At 48.2% G+C, this 13,758-nt stretch overlaps 1 protein-coding gene and 2 non-coding genes across 3 annotated transcripts in view; all 3 read right to left on the bottom strand.

Moving 5' to 3' along the window:
- The window catches only part of LOC144097694 (nose resistant to fluoxetine protein 6-like), a 124,575-nt gene that overhangs the window by 91,756 nt on the left and 19,061 nt on the right, over positions 1–13,758 (bottom strand). The window lies entirely within an intron of this gene.
- Positions 6,718–6,790, bottom strand: TRNAV-UAC (transfer RNA valine (anticodon UAC)). The gene has a single exon. It is a non-coding gene; the product is annotated as a tRNA-Val (tRNA).
- On the bottom strand, positions 11,489–11,561 carry TRNAV-UAC (transfer RNA valine (anticodon UAC)). The gene has a single exon. It is a non-coding gene; the product is annotated as a tRNA-Val (tRNA).

The following is a 13,758-nucleotide window of genomic DNA, read 5'->3' as shown; positions in this document are numbered from 1 at the left end:
TGTTTGTAACTTTCCAAAATGATTATTAAATTTAGAAAGACGGGAAAGTTTATCATTCAAAACTATCAGCGAAATGCCGCTAGCATCTCCGCCTTTCGCCAGAGCAGTACGCCTAAGTAACATGGGTATGACAAATAAAAGTACCGGAACTGGGCTATGTGGTTGTACATCGTACATGGAACGTGCTATGTAATTTACCGACGAACACGACACATATGCGTGTAGTGTTATTTGTTTTGAGTTCGTCAGTAAAGTGTACAGTGCGTTGCATGTGTGATGGCTATGGCGTTAACCGAAAGCTGAAAATTCTGCATACCTGCATGCTTACCTGTGGTCTGTAGCAGAAAAACAGGCAAGAAAATAATTATTGCTTGCAAGATATCGATTGTTGTAGCTTTTTCAACGTTGTGAAGTATTAGCAATCCTTCATGTCTTAAGTTCGGACACTCAAGCTTTTCTTTCCCCTACATATTTCGTTAGCTCCCAGAATTTTTCTTTCCTTCACGCAAACCGAGAGTGCCCTCGAAAGAAGCTTCTCCAAGGTTAGGTTTAATTCCAACCTATGTAGTGGTATGTGAGATGCTGTAATTTGCCAGAGTGTGTCTCTGACCTCGTTAGACAATATTCCGCACAACACGAAATGCATGCAGGCTTATGCTTGGAGAGATGCAGGGTTTATACCGCACTGCACTTTGTTGAAAAAAATGCTGCCATCATGATGCTCTTGAAGGTTAATCAATCGATAAATGATCATCAGACAGGAGTTATTAATGTCTCTAATATCGAACTTAAAATAAAAACAGGAACGCCGCTATCGGGAAATGCAGTGTAGCTCCAAAGTAGAGAAACCCCTACTGCTTTACTTCACATGTGTCCGGTAAGGCATTTTTGCTTGAAGTCACGACTACATGCAGCTTGATGATCCCCAATATCACGTATTACGCATGCACTGGAACTGCATCGATGGCCAGATTTCGCAATGATGCTTCTCTTAATTCGGGGGGCGCTGCAAGCGTTCGTCACGAGCGGACGTGCGATTCATGGGCTCCGTTGACAATCTTCGATTGTGGCGGATTAGAATATTGGATCACCATATATTTATCATCCACGAGTTGCCTTCAACGCCTGACACGGCCTGGTACCACCAGTGAGCCTGTGAGTGCCACATTTTCGGCGCTACAGCCTGTCTACTTCTCGTCACCCCGTGAGGAGCGCTAACCCTAACGGCCAAGGGGTTGGGGTGCCTTATCGCCGCGGAGACGCCGGTGCGCCCGCGGATGCGCGGCATAGCGTTCGCGCAACGCGGGTCTAACGACGCTCGCCAGTGAGTGCTCCCACTTCATCCAGGACTGCCACGACCACGATGAATTCTCTAAGAGGCTACGACCCGACGGAGATGGACTTCAGTCATGTACCAACATCCCAGCAGCAGCTGATGCCCCCGCAGGATCTCCCGAAGGACGACAACAGCCATGGCTGGAACATATGGTCCCGGCGCAACAACGACAGAGCGGCGCAAGCTAAATCCACACCTCCCAAGGAAGAGCAGGAGAAGAAAGAACGCCGAGAGCCTCCTGCACCGAGACCTCCGCGTCTACCGAGTCTCAAGAATTTTCCATACAAAGTCATCATCCGACCTAAAACCACGGTGGATCTGCAATCTGTGGCTCCACGCTCCTACGATCTCGAATTAGGGATCCAAGCAGCCCTCAACACCCCTCTACAAGAAAAGCCAACGCTGCGCGTTGTTAGCCAGCAGAACATTATAATGGTGTGTACTCACTGTGAGGAAGACGCGTTCCGTCTCGCCAAGCTTAATTGTCTGTACCTCGACGGCAAGAGTATAACGATCACCGCCTACGTTGCCTTGCCAGAGGATGTTTGCAGGGGTGTAATACATAATATCAAGCCTGAAGTGAGTAATGACTCTATCTTCCAAGACGTCTCCTCACCCAGCCATACAATCCTGGGAGCGCGCCGACTGGGCAAGACTACGTCGGCAGTCATCGTCTTCGCCGGGCAGAAGGTTCCCTTCACGGTCAACTACGGGTGGTCAGAGCGCCGCTGCTACATCTACCGTAAAACGAGGGCTGCTTGTATCAACTGTGGAACGCCAGGTCACCGAGCAGACGTCTGCCCGAAACCCAAGGGGGCTGCTTGCCAAACCTGTGGAACGCCGAGTCCAGATGAGACGCACGAGTGTACACCCGTTTGCGCGCTGTGCAAGGGTCCGCACAAGACTTACGCAAAAGACTGCAAGGAGAAATTCCAGAGACCGCTGAACAAGAACACTAGTACCGCGTCATCAAACGCGTCATCAACAACAAAACTTGAAGATCAAGAAGGCAGGAGCAGGACGAGGCAGAAGAGGCAGCCTACATCGCGACGGCGAGGAGTGTCGTCATCAGTCTCCCACTCTCGTTCCGCCTCTCGCGGCCGTTCGAGCTCAAGACGCCGGGCAACAGGCTCCAACCAGAACGCCAGTCAAGTGGAGGCGGGTAAAGAACAAGGGCAGGAGAACCTCAACAAGCCCATCGGGGCGCTGAAGAAGACGTCCTCGGGCCAGCTTTCAGATTCGAAGGTGAGCTTTGCAGAATGGCCTCCCCTTCACTCCTCCTCCCCTCAGAATAACACGGAGTTAGCAGCACTCAAAAACGAGATAGAAAGTCTGAAAAAACAAGTGACCGCTTTAACAATCCAAAACCAAGAGCTTAAGCGAGCAACTACTAACGCAATAACGCCGGTAGCTCAGCCGACTCCTGAAAACCAAAAACAGCAGGCAGTACCTAGCTCCCAGCCTGCCTTAGGCGAGGTCTACCAACAAATCATCCAATAACTGAGGTCCTTCAAGGAGGAGTTTCAAGCTTTTCCAATTTATGTGAACGCTCAATTCCAAGACATTCGAAATCAGATTGCAAACAACCGACGATACACGGAGACGGCAATTTCTGGACTTCGGAAGGAACCTGCGTATAAAAGGCTTAAGTCGAAATTCGCTCGTACAATGCACGTGGACGAACCATCCGATACGGATTCAACATGCCAGCCAAACCTAGAGTAAAGATCTGGCAGTGGAACTGCCGGGGATACAGGAGAAAGCAGGCTGCTCTTAATCTACTTCTATCTCAGGAATCTGACCCACCGGCAGCTATCCTAATTCAAGAACCCCACCTAATGCCTATGAAGCTCCAAGACTATGTGACTTATCAGCACGACCAGTTAACTGCCACGTTAGTGCACAAATTATACACTGCCATATTGCACGACACTTTCGAACCGGATGTTGCGCACTGCTATATAACTATTCTTCCTCTCCAGAGAGGAGCGGCAAGCACGCACGTATTGAATGTATACAGCCCTCCAAAAGACAGGAACGCAAAATTGGGTTCCCTCATAAAGAAATTTCTGACCTTAGCGGGCCATGCCCCCTGCGTGATTGGAGGCGACTTCAACGCACCACACCTTTCATGGGGCTACCCGGCGGCGACACCGAAAGGCAGAAAACTAGAAGAAGTAGTGGCGCAAGAGGGGTTATCGATCCTCACCGATCCCACTTACCCTACGAGGCTGGGAAACAGTGTCAGTAGAGATACATGTCCTGACCTGACGTTCACCAAGAACATACAAAACGCCATTTGGAAGAATACCGAACAGCACCTGGGAAGCGATCACTTCATACTCTCTCTGGAGATAAGCACAAACGCGTGCAAGCGCAAAATAGGTATCGCAAGAGTTACGAACTGGGACAGGTGGAGAAAGGCCCAGGCATCTACTGCAAATACTATTACCGACCTAGAGGAATGGGTTAAAGATGAGGTGCACTCTTTGAAAGCCTTTACAAAAGAGGTCTGCACGACAGAAGATTGCCCAGCGGTCGATCCGCACCTTCTACATTTATGGGAAGCGAGGCACTCATTGACAAAGAGATGGCGCAGACAACGGCTTAACCGCAAACTCAAGAAAAAAATAGAGGAGATAAACAAAAAAGCAGAATCCTATGCCATATCCTTAACCAGACAGAACTGGCATTCGCTCTGCGATGGTATTCAGGGGAAGCTAGGTGTGTCAAAGACTTGGAAGCTCCTACGTGTCCTAATCGACCCCAGCAGCAGCAAGTCGGCCACTAAAGACAGGCTCACGAAGATCGTACACACCACCCCGGGTACGGACACAGAGTTGATCGAAAAGCTCAAGACCAGGTATCTGTGCACGGACCAAGTCGTGGAACAGCCGGAGTATCCTGGACTGCCAAATCCCAAGCTGGACCTCCCACTCACGAAAGAAGAAATCAAAGCAGAAATCGCGGCCATGAGAAAAAATGCAGCTCCAGGTCCAGATCAAATAACAGCGAAGCTCTTATTTAACCTCAGCGATGACACCATCACCGCGCTGGTGGAATGCTTCAACGAGCAGCATTGGGCTACAGGAACGTTACCAATATCCTGGAAGACAGCCGAGGTTCGGTTCATTCCGAAGGCGAACAAACCCCTTAAACTGGATAATCTACGACCGATATCGCTGACCTCGTGTTTGGGGAAGCTCATAGAGAGGGTCATCAACACGAGACTGAGTAGATACTTAGAAGAAAACAACCTCCTACCTAATACTCAATTCGGCTTTCGCCCTCACCTATCGACACAGGACGCCCTCTTGTACCTGTACAAAGACCTCCTTGAGACACCTCCCAAGTCACAGACAAGGGCCATCCTGGCACTTGATTTGAAAGGAGCGTTCGATAACGTTCTACATAAAAACATCCTGCAAAGCCTCGCCGATACCAACTGTAGCGCAAGAACCTACAACTATATCAAAAACTTCTTATCAGTCAGGCAAGCCACTATAAACTTCGGTGGAATAAAATCAGATCCCATCACTCTAGGCCCGAGGGGAACTCCGCAAGGGGCGGTACTGTCACCCCTCTTGTTCAATTTGGCTATGAAAGATCTACCAGGCCTTCTTTCCGAAATCCCCGGCGTCAAACACACATTATATGCGGATGATATCACTGTCTGGTGCAACTCGGGGAGTGACGCCGAGATCGAGGAGCGTCTTCAAGCAGCAGCCGACACGGTGGACCGGTACGCCAGGGAGAGAGGTCTCCAGTGTGCGCCGGAAAAGTCCGAGTTGCTAATCCTGAAGAACCCGAGGACACCCCTAGCGCAGAACATCTCGGTGTATATAGAGAACCACCCAGTACAGAAACCCACGGAGATCAAGATACTAGGGCAGTATATCCCGCAGGGGCGACAGAACACCACCACTATGAAGAAGCTTACAACATCCACCGAACAAATCCTCCGCATGATACATCGTATCCGAAATAAACACCATGGCATGAAGGAAAGGGACACCATCCGCTTAGTGCAAGCTTTCGTGATCTCTCGGATAATGTACGGGACGGCATTCCTTAACCTCTCCAGGTCGGAAATTGAAAAGTTGGAGGTACTCATCAGGAAAGCCTACAAGATGGCACTGGGGCTACCAAACTCCACGCCAACAGCAAAGCTCATGGCTCTAGGAGTACATATTACCCTCAAAGAGATGTGGGAAGCACAATGGTTCTCACAACTGAATCGGCTCGCACTCACAAAACCCGGCAGAGAACTGCTCGATAAAATCCATGTTAATCTGCCCTATACAATTGACCAAAGGGAAGAGGTCCCACGCGATGTGAGAAGACGCATAAACGTGCACCCCATTCCGCGGAATATGCATCCCGCATATAACACCGAGAGGAGGAAAGCAAGAGGTGAATCCCTGCAGAAGAAATGGGACAAGCAAATTAACACCCTTTACGTAGACGCAGCAGGACCAAATAATGGAGTCATGACTATTGTGGTCTCAACGCCTTCAGGGTCGATGGTGAACTGCGCCTCGGTGAAAACATCTAACCCCACTCACGCAGAGGAGGCAGCTATTGCATTAGCTGTAGCATCTAACCCCAACGCCGTTGTGCTCACTGATTCCCAGAACGCCTGTCGAAACTTCAATAACGGATTAATTCACAAGTCAGGGTTGTCATTGCTGACTAAGCATCCACCCAACCAGGTCTCAGTAATCTGGTTCCCCGGTCACCTGGAACTACCAGGAGGAAACGAAGCCGCCCACAGGCATGCCCGAGCTCTTCTATACCGGACGTCTCCCCCTGATGACCATGAAGGGTGCCGCGACCTAATAGGCTTAGCAGTGTATGCTGACAATCTTGCGCCATACAGAACAGCCAGAAAGGAGTACCCAACACCACACAAATCCCTCAACAAGTTAGAAGAGAACACCCTTAGGAGACTACAAACCAACACCTACCCAACACCAGCTAAATTACACCAGTGGTACCCTACACTATACTCTCCACAGTGTCCACATTGTGGAGCGGTAGCTAACCTCTACCATATGGTGTGGGCATGCCAATATAATCCCTTAGTTGACCCCATTCCCAACCCCTCGGAGGAGCAGTGGGAGGCTATTCTGCTCAGCGATGATCCTGACCGTCAGCACTGGCTGGTGGGGAGGGCCAGCGCAGCAGCAGCAGCCAGTGGACTACCGGACTAGGCGGTCCACCCACATGTTCGGAGAACATTGAAGAAATAAAGACGTTTGTAATCAATCAATCAATTCTCTTAATTCGTTATTTACATCTTCATTAGAGGTCGGTATTGCTATAACACCGGAGTAAGCAGCTGACATTGCCTGTCTATCAGCCATAAAAAAAGAAAACCGTGGTTCCGCCCGGGATCGAACCGGGGACCTTTCGCGTGTAAAGCGAACGTGATAACCACTACACTGCAGAACCAGCTGGCAAATGCGTTCTCGGACTTGGTTTTCAGACAATTATCAGTGCGAAAGCATTGCTAGCCTTTGATTGCAGATGGCGTGTCCCCAATAAGTGGACGCAAAATGTGTCGCATGATATGACGCCATCAGCTACTGTAGAGTAGCCATGATTGAATGTGTATGACGAATGATATATAAATAGAGTGTCAGATCATTGTCATGGTCATGTGAGTCATAGTAATTTAGTGATCAGTCCGAAGTCACGAGTCATGACCGGAATCACATTCAATGTGGTCATGACAGGAGTCAATGCATGAGGAAGGAGTTGAGTCGTGTTCATCAAAGTCATGAGTCATGATCATAAGTCATGGTCACAAAATGGGTCGCAAAAAGTGCTGAGTCATTGGTCACAAAGTGAGTCTCAAAACAATGCGTTGAGCCATAGGTCACAAAAAAGCTGAGCCATGGGTGACAAAATGGATCCAAAATTTTTTGAGGCGGGGTTGAGGTGTCCACCGCTCTGTCGAGGTCTGAGAGCGAGTGGGCGCTTTCCTTTCCTCAAAAACGTTTCCTTTCCTCAAAACACATGATTTCGCATTCCTCCACGTAAGCAGACTGAAGTGGTAATAATAATAATAACTGGTTTTTGGGTAAAGAAATTGGCGCAGTATTTGTCTCATATACGGTTGGACACCTGAACCATGCCGTAAGAGACGGGATAGAGGAGGGATCGGGTGAAAGAAGAAAGGAAGGAAGAGGTGCCGTAGTGGAGGGCTCCGGAATAATTTCGACCACCTGGGGATCTTTAACGTGCACTGCCCTCAGAATTGTTTTTCCGCCACCAGTGACGTTAAGCAACCAGCTGGCAATGCAACTCTAGGGGATCTGTTTGCAGCAATTATTTAGCTGCCGCCTTTGACATATTGACATTAGCAACGAATATCAATAGCGGTAGCAAGAGCAATGAACGTAATTCGTGGCCGCAAAAGACAGAAGAAAGTGCCGTGTCACGGGACACACAATAAGTAAAAAAAAAAAGTTTAAGGCGGGGTTGAGGGGTTCACCGACATGTCGAGATCTTTAGAGAGTTATAGCATATCGTTACCGTGTTTACGTTACCGTTTGCCGTGTTACCGGACGCCGGACTTTCAGGTTAGCGCGGCGCACGCCAGAAGATGTTTTAGCGTACCGTCTATCCCGTAACAAGTTACCGTAATTCTAAAACGAGTGATGATGATGGCGGATGCCCAGCTTTTAATAAAAAAATACGGGTGCATTGCAATAATTTCTTAGAAGTGAGATGCCACTTTAATAATCTTTTTTTCTGCATATAAAGACGTACCGACTACACTTTAGCTAACAGCCGACTCAGATTTTCATATGTGCCCGTGAAGCAAGACACATTTGCCTACCCTCGCCCGTAGACATTTTCACTACGACGACCTCAGTAAGCTTGCATACACAGCGCACGTTGCGTTGCGAGCGGTGTAAAAAATGGAACTACGACACCTGTTTGCCGTGCCGCATCGTCGCTTCTTTTTGTCTCTGGATGCAAACACGGTGGCGCCATCTAGTAGGAGTAAGTTAAAGCGCGCCAACTACGGGCCGGATAAACTTTTTATTTTCTCTAATTACTGATAAATATAGTAAGAGAAATCAGTTTTTTTTCGAGGAAAATCTCGTGAAAGTATAGAAAAATAGTTGAATTGGGCATAAAACTGAAGAGGTCCAGTGTAGTCGTTGCAAATAATCTCATAAACATGGCCTAGTTGTTACTCAAACCTCAACGTATGAGTGAGAGTTTGCAAATTAAAAGGGAATGCCTTCATGTATAGCCAGAAATGGCGCCGAAGAACGCGGCGGCGGTGTGTATTTGGTCCGAAGCGGCCGTGCAGGGCTCCGCCTTGTTTGTTTACAAGCGAACGCTAACTCTCCGCAACGCTGAAAGAGATTCCGTAAAGTGCTTGCGGACCGGTAAGTGGCGGCGCATGCGCAGACGTCGCTTGCCGGGCCCGGTAAACGGTAACGTAAACACGGTAACGATATGCTATAACTCTCAAACGAGTACAAACTGCGCGAACAAGACGGGACGTAAGGCACACAAAAAGACAAAGTGCAGACTGTGTACTCATTCTCTTCATTTTGAACAAACTAGCCCGCAATTTAGCTTGCATGGTCAGAGGGGCCCTATAATTTCTTCCTGCTGCACTTCGTTCATTAAGGTTTCCGTACATACATTTCTCTTTTTATACTTTGACATAATACTTAGCTTGCAGGGGGAAAAAAAGATTGACTCGCTGCCTCATTAGTCCTCACCAGGTAGCTTGGCACCCTGAGAACAGAGTCTACTCCGTACGATCGATGCGCCTATTCTGTGTTAAATGCCATTTTTTACTTCTTGAACCTGCGAGCATCGTTCAAAAATATTAATGCAAAGGAAGGGGAAGAGTGGCGTGGATAATGTAATATTTGAAACAAATCAATATTTCTAGACGCCCACGGTAGAACTTTGAAACAGCGATAGAAACTCAATTATTGATATGGGGAGAGGGGGAGAGTGAATCATCTCAGTTGAATTTTAGTTTCGTACTCAGGTGAAAAACTTGAGGCGAAGGGCATTGTTTTTTACAGTCAGATAAATCCAGCTTAACAGCTCAACTCCTTTTTCTGCGTGGTCGTGTTAAGCAGTCGATCCCCCCTCGCAGGGAGAAGCCGAGAATGAATAGAATGGACACCTATTAGAGCTACAAAGTGCATGCGAAGAGACCTATCTCAAACATCGTTGGCGTACTGTAAAATAAGGCTAAGACACTATCCGTAGCTGAATACTTTAACCTCATTGCTTACGTTGGTAACATTTCGTTGCAGCCGAAAGCCTTTCAGGCACTGCTGACGAGGCTGCTAGCTTATTCGGATCACATATGATCTTGGGTGAACCTGGGGTTAACAGCAGTTATTCAAAATATGTGTGCTAATGTTTTCATTACTGGGTGAACAGCTTCTGTTAACTTGTTCACGATTTGTTTTCAGCGCACATGAGTGCAGTTTTGAGCTTTCGGTGTCACAATCTCCCGACACCACTACGCGACGCGACCAAGCCCATCCTGCAGCTGTGCGCAGTCCGTCACATTAGACATCCTGGTGTACAAAACAGACATCAAAAAATGGCTTGCAATTTCTATTAAACGTTGGTGAAAATAATATTCACAAAAACAAATGACAATAAAGCGGCCGCAGTGGTGATTCATGAAACAGAAGGGATGTTACTTCTAACGGCACCGAATGAATACCAGTCGGAACAGTGTGTTGTTTCCTCAGCTTTAAACATTTTCAGATTTATTATCGCACAAGCTGAATTGGCATGCAACAACACGCAGCACTGAGAGGTTTTGGAAGTACAATAACGAATAAAGTATTAGCTTTGATATCTAGAGAGAACTGCCTTCAACAAACTTCCGTTCTGAAACCATGCTGTATTTTAGCGAGAATTTTGATCGAGTAGCCTAGGCAGATTCATTGCAGCTAAATACCAGATGTGCATTTCAAAACAGTAAAGGTAAGTGAAAGTAGGTAATAATTTGGAACTAGTGCTTTGGATGCCATCTGCAAGCTTGGTGCCATGTTTGTAAATTTCCAAAATGGTTATAATTTTAGAAAGACGGGAAAGTTTATCATTCAAAACTATCAGCGAAATGCCGCTAGCATCTCCGCCTTTAGCCAGAGCAGTACGCCTAAGTAACATGGGTATGACAAATAAAAGTACCGGAACTGGGCCTATGTGGTTGTACATCGTACATGGAACGTGCTATGTAATTTACCGACGAACACGACCCATATGCGTGTAGTGTTATTTGTTTTGAGTTTGTCAGTAACGTGTACAGTGCGTTGCATGTGTGATGGCTATGGCGTTAACCGAAGGCTGAAAATTCTGCATACCTGCATGCTTACCTGTAGTCTGTAGCAGAAAAACAGGCAAGAAAATAATTATTGCTTGGAAGATATCGATTGTTGTAGCTTTTTCAATGTTGTGAAGTATTAGCAATCCTTCATGTCTTAAGTCCAGACACTCAAGCTTTTCTTTCCCCTACATATTTCGTTAGCTCCCAGAATTTTCTTTCCTTCACGCAGACCGAGAGTGCCCTCGAAAGAAGCTTCTCCAAGGCTAGGTTTAATTCCAACCTATGTAGTGGTATGTGAGATGCTGTAATTTGCCAGAGTGTGTCTCTGACCTGGTTAGACAATATTACGCACATCACGAAATGCATGCATGCTTATGCTTAGAATATTGCAGGGTTAATGCCGCACAGCAGTTTGTTGAAAAAAATGCTGCCATCATGATGCTCTTGAAGGTTAATCAATCGATAAATGATCATCAGACAGGAGTTATTAATGTCTTGAATATCGAACGTAAAATAAAAACAGGAACGCCGCTATCGGGAAATGCGGTGTAGCTCCAAAGAAGAGAAACCCCTACTGCTTTACTTCACATGTGTCCGGTAAGGCATTTTTGCTTGAAGTCACGACTACAGGCAGCTTGATGATCCCCAATATCACGTATTACGCATGCACTGGAACTGCATCGATGGCCAGATTTGGCAATCATGCTTCTCTTAATTCGCTATTTACATCTTCATTATAGGTCGGCATTGCTACAATACCAGAGTAAGCAGCTGACATTGCTTGTCTATCAGCCATAAAAAAAGAAAAAAGAAAACCGTGGTTCCGCCCGGGATCGAAGCGGGGACCTTTCGCGTGTAAAGCGAACGTGATAGCCACTACACCACAGAACCAGCTGGCAAATGCGTTCTCGGGCTTGGTTTTCAGACAATTATTAGTGCGAAAGCATTGCTAGCCTTTGATTGAAGATGGCGCGTCCCCAAAAAGTGGACGCAAAATGTGTCGCATGATATGACGCCATCAGCTAGTGTAGAGTAGTCATGATTGAATGTGTATGACGAATGATAAATAAATAGAGTGTCAGATCATTGTCATGGTCATGTGAGTCAGTAATTGAGTGATCAGTCCGAAGTCACGAGTCATGACCGGAATCATAATCAATGTGGTCATGACAGGAGTCAGTGCATGAGGAAGGAGTTGAGTCGTGTTCATCAAAGTCATGAGTCATGATCATAAGTCATGGACACAAAATGGGTCGCAAAAAGTGCTGAGTCATTGGTCACAAAGTGAGTCTCAAAACAATGCGTTGAGCCATAGGTCACAAAAAAAGCTGAGTCATGGGCCACAAAATGGATCCCAAAATTTTTTAGGCGGGGTTGAGGTGTCCACCGCTCTGTCGAGGTCTGAGAGCGACTGGGCCCTTTCCTTTCCTCAAAAACGTTTCCTTTCCTCAATACACATGATTTCGCAATCCTCCACGTAAGCAGACTGAAGTGGTAGTAATAATAATAACTGGTTTTTGGGTAAAGGAATTGGCGCAGTATCTGTCTCATATATCGTTGGACACCTGAACCATGCCGTAAGGGACGGGATAAAGGAGGGATCGAGTGAAAGAAGAAAGGAAGAAAGAGGTGCCGTAGTGGAGGGCTCCGGAATAATTTCGACCACCTGGGGATCTTTAACGTGCACTGCCCTCAGAATTGTTTTTCCGCTACCAGTGACGTTAAGCAACCAGCTGGCAATGGAACTCTAGGGGATCTGTTTGCAGCAATTATTTAGCTGCCGCCTTTGACATATTGCCATGAGGAGCAACGAATATCACTAGCGGTAGCAAGAGCAATGAACGTAATTCGTGGCCGCAAAAGAAAGAAGAAAATGCCGTGTCACGGGACACATAATAAGTAAAAAAAAGTTTAAGGCGGGGTTGAGGGGTTCACCGACATGTCGAGATCTTTAGAGAGTTATAGCATATCGTTACCGTGTTTACGTTACCGTTTGCCGTGTTACCGGACGCCGGACTTTCAGGTTAGCGCGTTGTGTGGTGAACACAAATATGCCACGGATAAGCCGCGGTGCTGCCAGCGCGGAACGTAGCCGACCATAGTCGACCGTAGCCAGCCGGCCGGCGAGAGAGGGCCGGCGCAAAAAAGAAAGAATAAAACTAGTTGGCACCGAGACTCCAAGCCCCACGCCTCGTCTCTGCTTTCCTCGCGCGTGCCAATAATTGGTGACCCGGACGTGATAGCCATGAACCAGCCAAGCGACGCCGGCAGTCCCACGGTAGCCGTACTTGACGTGAAGCTACCTCCGTTTTGGACTGGCGACCCGGAACTTTGGTTCGTGCAAGTTGAGTCGCAGTTCGCTGTACGCCGCATCACTGCTGACAGCACTAAATACCACCACGTGGTGGGCAGCCTTCCGCCTGCGACAGCCAGCGAGGTGCGGGACCTACTGCTAACACCACCCGCAGAGAACGCCTCCAGACGCTAAAAGAGACACTGATTCGCCGTGTCACACCTACAGAGCCGGAGCGTCTCCAGCAGCTACTGCGGGAGGCCGAACTTGGCGACCGCCGGCCCAGCCAGTTGCTACGCCACATGCAACAAATGGCCGGCGGCACGACAGCAAGCGACGGCCGTTTGGTGCGGGAACTGTTCCTGCAAAGGCTTCTCACAAGCGTACGGATAGGCCTCACGGCGTCGGGCGAGACAGACCTTGCCAAGATGGCCGAGCTCGCCGACAAACTCATGGCTGTCGCCGTGCCCACAGTCGCGTCGGTGCACGCTGACGCACCGTCCGCCAATTCCCTGCAAGAGAAGCGAGAGGAAATTTCTCGCTTCGCAGACACCGTCGCAGCGCTGCACTCGAGCGGCAACCAGCGACCACTACAGCGTACCGCATCACAACCACAACAACGCAGGGTGTGCTGGTACCACCGCAAATTCGGCAACGCTGCACGGAACTGTGTGCTGCCCTGTGAAAATTCGGGAAACGCCCCGGGCCAGCGCTAAGGGTGACCAGTGCCCCCGCCCTGCCGGACAGTCGCCCATCGGTATTCTTCCTGACCGATCGCGAAAGAGGTGCTCGTTT

Source organism: Amblyomma americanum, chromosome 1 (assembly GCF_052857255.1).
Source record: "Amblyomma americanum isolate KBUSLIRL-KWMA chromosome 1, ASM5285725v1, whole genome shotgun sequence".
Classification (NCBI taxonomy): Eukaryota; Metazoa; Arthropoda; class Arachnida; order Ixodida; family Ixodidae; genus Amblyomma; species Amblyomma americanum.
The sequence above is the reverse complement of the archived record's forward strand: the minus strand, read 5'-3'. Positions and strand labels throughout refer to the sequence as shown.